The following is a 9,437-nucleotide window of genomic DNA, read 5'->3' as shown; positions in this document are numbered from 1 at the left end:
AAATTACAAAAATCACAATAATATACAATTTAAGTAACCTTTATATAATAAACAAAGTTTGCATGGTACTAGATAAATTTCTATAGTAACTAAAATACAACAATATATACAGCGCCACCGGAAGTCGCAATACGTAAACAACATTGCAAAAAGTTAATTTTATGTGTGTCACCGGCGGACCAAAATGATAAATATCAAGGATAGTGAGCATTAACATCTACAAAACATTGAAGACGTTGACTACAAATACTAAAAGGAATTACAAGAAGTATACGAAAACAGTTGCCAACACGTAAAAATAGTGTTTTTATTGAACAATCGTCCAAAGTGACACATGAATTCTACTGCGCATGTCAATACATTTCATTCATAAAATTCAAGCACAGGTGCGTGGAATTTACTACGATTTACTACGATCTACTACAGTTGCTACAATTGGATCTTCACAAAAATACAAGACATACAGTTGGATTATTCAGTGGATTATTACTATGAACTGGTAAATTATTACATGAACTTCAACTGGTTTATCAAATATATACAAATGACAGTAATTCAATATTTCTACAAGAATCATAATATTGTAATTGTTCTAACTTTACTTTATTAAATGTTAATTAAAACTTATTTGCTTCAATTATCATATGTTCCAGACTACAAGCATTACAAGTAGTATAATACAAGTTATTTCACACAGTTACTGTTTTCTACATAATAACTTTCATAAAAAAAATACAGAATATTAAACAGTATGCCTTATCAATACCAATTTAAAACATGTATATCAAAAATATCTTACATGTCTATAACACGTCACAATAAAATACATGTACCCTAGTCGTCGTACTCTACAATATGATGAATAAAGATCAGACGATTATACTTTGATACCCCTTTATCCGCAAGATATGCACAAAGACGGTGTTATCACGTGGAAAAACGAAATCCCCTGCCGTCATACAGCCTTCAAAATGAGGAAAAATCCATACTTTCACGCCCATTTAATGCCCAGACATGCAAATGATAGAACAATTCTAACAAGAAAAACGACCCTCTTTAAAACAGATTTGGACCACTTTCGGACCTGAGACAGACAAATGAATACTATGACTGGACTAAACGTATTTGACCGTTTAGTCAAATATGTAACTACAAAACAAAAGAGCAAACTGTAATATACAACTGCAATTGGCTTAGCTCAAAAGATCGATATGAATTTCAAAAACAATGAAAACGCACCAAAAAATATAAAATAGTTGCTACAAATCAATTGATCATTATTTAGGCTAAAGTAACAATCAATTTACATCCAACGAGTTTGGTATAGAAACGTCATAACACTCTGTGAAATTCATGACCTTTTATAGTTTCCTTGTAAACAGAAGCCCTTTATACAGATTATATAATATAATATGAAAGCTCTAGAATGTCGTTACCACTGGGAATATTTACTTTTTACAGGTTCTGTTGGCACTTTGCTACATTTGAATTAAAGGTTAACAATTGGGAAGCTAAAATAACTCTGTTGTGGTAATGTTTTGTTTTTTTCAACTGACATTAATAGTCAATTTCGAAATAGATGTCATGACATGTTGAATGCTTAACCTATAACATTCCTTTCAAAACTTTTAATTGTGGCTTGAATAGTGCATCATAGTCGTAAGACTTTATTCATTTATTGAGATAACATTGTCTAAAAGAAGAATGCATTGTAAAAGGGTAATGTAAGTTTCTTTTCGGCCATTCCAAGAAGCTCCTGAATGTAGTAGGTCTAAAACCAATAAAAGAACAAGTCCGGAAGAAAAAAGATACAGTTGAAAAACACGTTCTACAGCAGTATTATAGTACTCGCTATAGAAAAATGTCAAAATGAGTGGCATTTTGTGGCTAGAATCTATGTTGTCAAAACAGTGCTAGTTAACCGGAATGATAAAGAACTAGTAAATTTATATCAGGTTTTGCAATAACTTTTTACAACACAGGCTCCAAACTGATCATACACAAGAATTCGACTAACAGAAAAACTTTAATCGTGACTTTATTTGAATATATACACTGTGGCATTTTTGGTGAGGAGTGGAGGTTGGTTATTTTTTGTTTGAAAATTTCAAAAATCCTTATAATGAAAAATTCAGAGGTTTAGCTATAAACCAGGTTTAATATACCATTTTCTACATAAGAAAATGCCTGTACCCAGTCAATAATATATAACAGTTTTTGGAAAGTTTGCTATAGCTTGCTATAGCAATAAACTTTCTTAAGGCATCGGCCTAACCGGAAAAGAGACAGCCTAACTTACTTTAGGAAATGTGTCCTACTTCTAGAAAATGTAGTACTGGTGTTTGAAAACTAATAATAGAAAGATGCTTTTGAAATTTTGAGCTCTTCTATTTTAATAGTATACAGCTTGAATAAAAAATGCACTGAATTTTCATCGATAAATCAAATAATTCAACTTCATTTGAAAAACGAACAAAAACTACTTCGCGGATCTGCGCTACGCGGAAAGTAAAATCAATACACACACGAGACAGCAGTTTCTACGTTATGATTTTATCGGTATTCTTCAGACATGCGTCAGATCCATATATGTGTGCCTCCAAACGGGAGTACTACAATCCCGTTTTCAAAGGTTTCCTACCTTCCTCCGGTTGAAGAGAAAATTAATAGCGTGTTTAAAATATTTCATGAATGAACATTTTTCGTCGCTTTATACTACGATTTTTACAAATTTCTATTCAATATGTAAAAGCCCGAGAGTATCGGAAGTATCATGGTATCTCATCTGATCTCGGCCCACAACAAACTCGGACTATAATAAACTCGGCCTTTTACATATTCGGCATAAGAAATCGGACTATAACAAAAATCGTAATTATACTAATTGCTATTAAGACTCATAAACAAAGTTTTTGCTCATTTCTTATTATTTTTCTCCTTAGGGTCTATTTAGTTGTATTTTGAGGGGCCAACAGAAGGGAGGAATTTACTAAAGAACCCTAAGGGATTTTTTTTTTAATTTTCAATAACAATAATAAATTATAAACTTGAAGAAAACAGTAAGTGACAGACACACATGGTTTTCAGTAATGATCACAGGACCATAAAACAAATCAAATTAATTAAATTTAGGTTGAGTCCATGGTGTCACCCCACCTAACCCCTCATGTTTGAATACTTAAAAACAGTCAGATCCCCACTCCTAAACATTATATGTTCTTTATATGTTATAATAAAACAAATCAGATGAAATAAAAGGCGAGTCCCCTGGGGTCACTCTCACCCCCTGTTTTTTTGAGAACTTATTAACAGTTGAGACTTCAACCAATATACCATATATATTATTGTATGGGACAATGAAATAAATCAAATGAAATATAGAGGAACTCCAGAGGGGTCAGTCACCCCACCCATAAACCATATGTATTTTTGTATGTGGCAACAAAACAAATCAAATGAAATAAAGTGGGTGTCCCTTTGGGTCAGCCCAACCCCTCATGTCTGGGAACTTAGAAACTGTCTAGATCCCCACCCCTAAACCATATATATTTTTGTATAGGGCAACAAAACAAATTCAATGAAATAAAGTGGGAGTCCCTTTGGGTCAGCCCCACCCCCTGTTGTTTGACAACTTGGAAATGGTCAAGATCCCCTCCCCTTAACCATATATATTCTTGTACTGGACAATAAAACAAATCAAATTCAAAAGAAGGCGAGTTCCTAGGGGTCACTCCCATCCCCTTGTTGTTTGAGAACTTGTAAACGGCTGAGATCCACACCCACAAACCATATATATTTTTGTATGAGAAAATAAAATAAATCAAAATGAATTAGAAGAAGTCCACAGGGGTGACCCAACCAACTTTTTTTTGGAAAACTTATACGGTCGAGATGATCACCCCTAAACCATATATATTCTATTTTATGGGGCAACAAAACAAAACCAATGAAATATAGTGGGAGTACCTCTGAGTCATCCCCAACCCCTCATGTTTGAGAACTTGTAAACGGTTGAGATCCCCAACCCTTAATCATAAATATTCTTGTATTGAACAATAAAACGAATAAAGTGAAATATAATTAAGTCCCTCGGTGTAACCCCACCCCATCCTGTTTTGAGAACTTGTAAACAGTCAAGATCCACCCCCTTTTCGAAAACTTGAAAACTGTTGAAATCCCCACACTGAAACAACATATATTCTTGTACGGAATAATAAAACAAATCAGATGAAATAAAAGGCTAGTCCCCTAGGGCCACTCTTACCCTACCTCCTGCCTGTTTGAGAACTTGTAAACTGTCTAGATCCCCACCCCCAAATCATGAATATCACTTTATAGACCGGACCAATTTGTATTGGACTTTGCTTAATATCAGGCGACCCGTGGGAATGACTAATTTTGAGAGCTTTGTTTGGGAGACTTCGTAGCAGCATCCTGTTACAATTATTTCTTGATAAAGTTTTTTCTTTTTTAAGTAGGAAAAAAGTAACCATGCAATCTACACACTATCTATTTGAAATATTACAATCTACAGTTGCAAACTTTCCACAGGTGCTATCCAGCACTTTGATTATCTATTCGTATGATGTGTTTGAGCTTTTGGTTTTGTTATTTGCTTAGAGACTTATTCTCAGTGTTCCGTATTTGTTATACTACTTTTTCCTACAACATTTGGTTTCAATCTGGTAATATATAATTATTCATGAAATGTTACTAACAGATGATGGACTTCATGGAGATTGCAATAGCACATTCTAGCTTTTGTCAAGGTCCGTATAATATTTGAAAATATTGCTCCAACAATATAATGTCTTTTTCAAATTGGAAAAAAATAGGAAATTTTGGCAAAATTTCTAGCGCAATAACTCTCACAAATTTCAAGCAGCAAGAGACCCAACTTGCAATCTCACTTATAAATTTAAGCTTACAAATCGATATTAGAAACATTTGGTTTAAGCATTTCCAAACTGAAACTGAAGTGACAAAGACAGACAGATGGATTGACAGACCAAACGAAAACATATAATGTCTTGTTCTTTTAACAGAATACTTCACACATAACAAAGGTAAATCTCTTTGCTATTACTGTACTACAATCAGGATAATGCAATGCTAAGGTGTACATTAACTACCTCAGATATACTGCACAGTTCAAATGTACTCATACCTTTAGGGGCTGATCCTAGACTTTGAAAGTGGTGTAATTCCATAAAATAAAGATAAACAGCTGCACCATGTGCGCATGTTACGCCCGACGCTTTTTCAAAGAATAAATTTCAATAACTTCTCTATGTCATATCACAAATTCATGAAATATAATGGGGGAGTATGTTAATAGATATAAACCTAACACCAAAGTTCGGCCGTTAGGTTTTCTTGTTTGAATTTTTTTCAATCGTCATTTTGGGACCTTTTACAGCTGACTATGCGGCATGGGCTCTGCTCATTGTTGAAGGACGTATGATAACCTATAGTTTTTAATTTCTGTGTCATATTGGTCTCTTGTAGAGATTTGTCTCATTAACAATTATACCACATCTTCTTTTTTAAATTAACAGAAAAGATAAAAAAAAATCTACATGAAAGTCAAAAAATATAATATTGCATGTATGACCAAAAAAAGGGGCTCCAGAAAGGTTCTCCAAAGGTCAAATGGTCACTTTTAGAAATTTCTTTATAGTTAACCAGGCCATTTAAGGCAAATTATACAGTTAACACTGACACCAACAAAATTTCAAACTTGATCTCTGTTTTGTGGTAATAAGCATTGCGTATATGTTGTGTACAAGTTATCATTTTGTACAAATTATAATTTGTACAAAAAGTGCCTGTACAAATTACAATTTGTACAAAATTTGACCAAAATTCACTTATAACTTGTACATTTTTAAATATGAATTTTGGTGAAAAATGCATTGATTCACAAGATAGAATTGTAATTTACTGACCACACATTAAACTTAATTAACAAAACACACCGTTTTCAAACAACTACAAAAGGCAGATAGATTTTCGAAATTTTTGAGAGAAAAAAGTAAACAAATACGATTTTTTCAAATTTTTAATACATAAATAATCACTTTCCCTTTAGAAAAAAAGTATCATTCAATAGTACTGCATAATAAGTTCTTGTCGTTATTTAGATTTTTTTTGTAAATTCAGAAACTTTGCAAAAACGAGTATATTTGTAAATTTTGATATTATGGATCGTGAAAGATCGTGAAAAAGATATCGAAAGATTTGTTGTCACTTATTCGTTATTTCAAAAGGTCCAAGGAAACAATCAAAGATTTCTTTAAACAAGAGATGATTTATATTTGTAATTGGAACATCAAAAGATTGTGTTTTTAAAGTTTGTATTGCCTCAACTGATTTCCGTTAAGTTTTATGCACAGTCATAGATATTTATAAAACAAAGATCCTTGTTGAATAAAAAAATTGATAAAAAACGACACAAAAACAACTGACATATTCCTGACTTTAGCAAAGTCATATTCCTAACTAAATCGTGGGTTTAATCTCGCTTTCTTTCTGGGATATTTATTTGTCTAAGCAGTTAAAAGTTGCCTGTAAAACAGGTCGTCATCGATTTGAGAGTCAAAAAATGTTGTGCAATACCCGATTCCATATATCACTACATCACCTGCTTAAACGAATGATAAAGAAATACTTTTGAATTTTGTAACTTAGATGTACTGTGAGGTCATTAAATAGCAATTCAATAATGTGTATCAATGCTTTTTTCACAAAAATCCATATGATAAATTATTGTACAAGTTATAAGTGATTTTGTGCCCGTTTTTGTACAAATTGTATTTTGTACAAGCACTTTTTGTACAAATTACAATTTGTACAAAGTCAAAATACAAATTATAATTTGTACAATATTTTTGTACAAATTATAATTTGTACAAAATGATAACTTGTACACAACATGTTTCATAAGATTTTATTGAAGCAAACTAAAATTAGAAAATGGAAACCAACTTTGTGACGACTAATGTACTGCCGGACGGACATGGGTTAAACCTACTACAACGCCCCCCCCCCCCCACCACCAAAAAAAAATAATTGCGGCCCGGCCATAAAAGGGTTATTTTAGTTTTTGCCTTTGTATCTTGAATCGATCAAATGTGTGCACAATGCGTGGGACATTGGAAATTTATTCTTTTATTTCACATGGGACACTTAAGTCTTGTATTCATGGATGATTACAACTTGTTGGGACTAGAAAGCATTGATAATTCAGAGTGGCTATTTGTCCGGCTAGCCGGGGGAATAGTGCTAGGGACATTTGTCCGGCCGTTGCAATGCGCATGTCATATAATGTGCGTTTGGAAGTGCGTTTAATATTATCTTCAGTAGCACAAAGGGGGCGCGTGTAATCCGATCACTGATTTCCAATTTTAAGATCATGGCTGAAAACGGCGATATCAATATTTGTGATAAATTTTGCAGTTTTCAGAATTTGACAATGGAACACGATAGTATGAACTTCAAGAATGATGTATAGTCTTATAAAAGGGAATAAAAAGAAATGAAATCACACGGAAAATGGAAAAAAAAGATAATTAATCGGAGAACTATAGTTTCACAAAATTATTCGACTCGCTACAGCTGAGTAAATGGTGGAAAAGATGTTTAAAGCAAGAGTAATTGAGAAAGGCCTTTAAAATTGCATGAATAAAATTAGTTATATTCCGAAAATGAATCTTGCAAGTAGTCCTCGAAGTCGTATATTAGGGGGGTTGAGGTTACATACTTGAAGTAGGGATGTTGGATATAGGATTATAAAAAGTGGGGTGATGAAATACACGGTACAACAAAGATGGGATCGGGAGAAAAAAAGAGGAAGTTGGGAAAAGGAGCACACCGTGTCACCCCGACCCAATCACGTAAATAAAATAAAATCACACCTAGTATTTCTGAATAAGATTTTAAAAGTGTTCTTTACTTTGTTGGGGGGTGGGGGGAGGGGGTTACAGAAAAACTACCACCTCTCACTCAAAATATGGTTAACTTTAAGTCAAGGGGTCTTTAATTCTCTTTGACATTTACACACATACAATAATTTTGTACCTTTTTCAGCTAGACAAAATCATTTATGTTAACTTAGAATGCAACAGTCAAACTCTACCCAAGTTTGTTTTACATGTAGTTTCTTCTCTCTTCTTATATAAAAAAATATGGATTATATATGATTTTTTTCTAATTATTCGTTATCCACTTTGGACTATATACAAGTATGACGAAAACAACAATTTTGATTGCCAGTAACAATATTAGGCCCTAACAATAAAGATTACAAACATTTGCTACCCCGCTGGTGCTGCTGAAAATAATATTACACGCACACCCAAATAGTGACATGTGCAGTGTATTTACGGAAAAACAGTCGTGGTACTATTCGTCCGGCTAGCCGGAAAAATAGCAACTGCCTTCATAATTTAAAGAAAAATAAGATTGTTATGTACTGCGCTGTTTCTAGTGTTGCAGTTAATTGAATAAGACCATGTGAGGAATTTGTCTTCAAATTATTACTGTTATTAATCTTGTATTTATGCAGACATTCTCAGCTTAAAGGTTTCATTCCAAATCTCGGGATTAATGCAGTCTTTTATAAAGGTTACAGAGACAGATACAGAAAATAGGGGAGTAATTCATGTAAAGGTTAAAAACCCCGTTGAGAATAGAAAAACAATTTTTTGGAAGATTCAACCTAAAAAAGTGATACCTTTTTACTATCTTAAAGGAGAGGAGGATGTCAGAAGGATAAGAAATGTGCTTCAGCTGAACCCCCTCCCCTACACACACACACAAAACAAGATAATGTTATCGGAATCTTGAACTTATGAGATATATGTAGAGCGACGCATAGTAATTAAGTAATCGTTATGATTCATAATTGATGCAATTAGTTTGCTTGATAATTTTGATTAGATAATTTTACCGGTAATATCATAATTATTTTACCGGGATTAGCACAATTCCAACTTATCATATGTATTCTATTTGTCTATCTCAAAGATCCTGAATTCTAATTGCGGGATAGTAGTACAACAAAGGAGTTATTAATGATATGCTAATAGCTACATGTATATATTAAGAGGATTCCATTATACTGCACTTCTGATATTAGCGATCACCAATTGACTATTATTATTTTTTTACCTGTCCGTCTATCACACTTCAGTAGTTTAGAAATGCTTTGACTAAATGATTCTATTATTGGTTTGTTGTTGTTATGTTACAGGTCAATTCTTTTTTTATGCTGGTGGAATAACATCTCAGACGGGTGTGTGCCATAAGAAATTAAGAATTTTCTTACAATTGTTAGGGCCATATCTATCTTGCCTTACTATAAGTTAGGTTGGCCCGGCAATTGCATTCCCATGAAGTTCATCATCTGCTAACTTTCAAAAATATATTATCAGATG

This window comes from Mytilus galloprovincialis, chromosome 10 (assembly GCF_965363235.1).
Source record: "Mytilus galloprovincialis chromosome 10, xbMytGall1.hap1.1, whole genome shotgun sequence".
Taxonomy (NCBI): domain Eukaryota; kingdom Metazoa; phylum Mollusca; class Bivalvia; order Mytilida; family Mytilidae; genus Mytilus; species Mytilus galloprovincialis.
Note: the sequence above shows the minus strand (reverse complement) of the source record.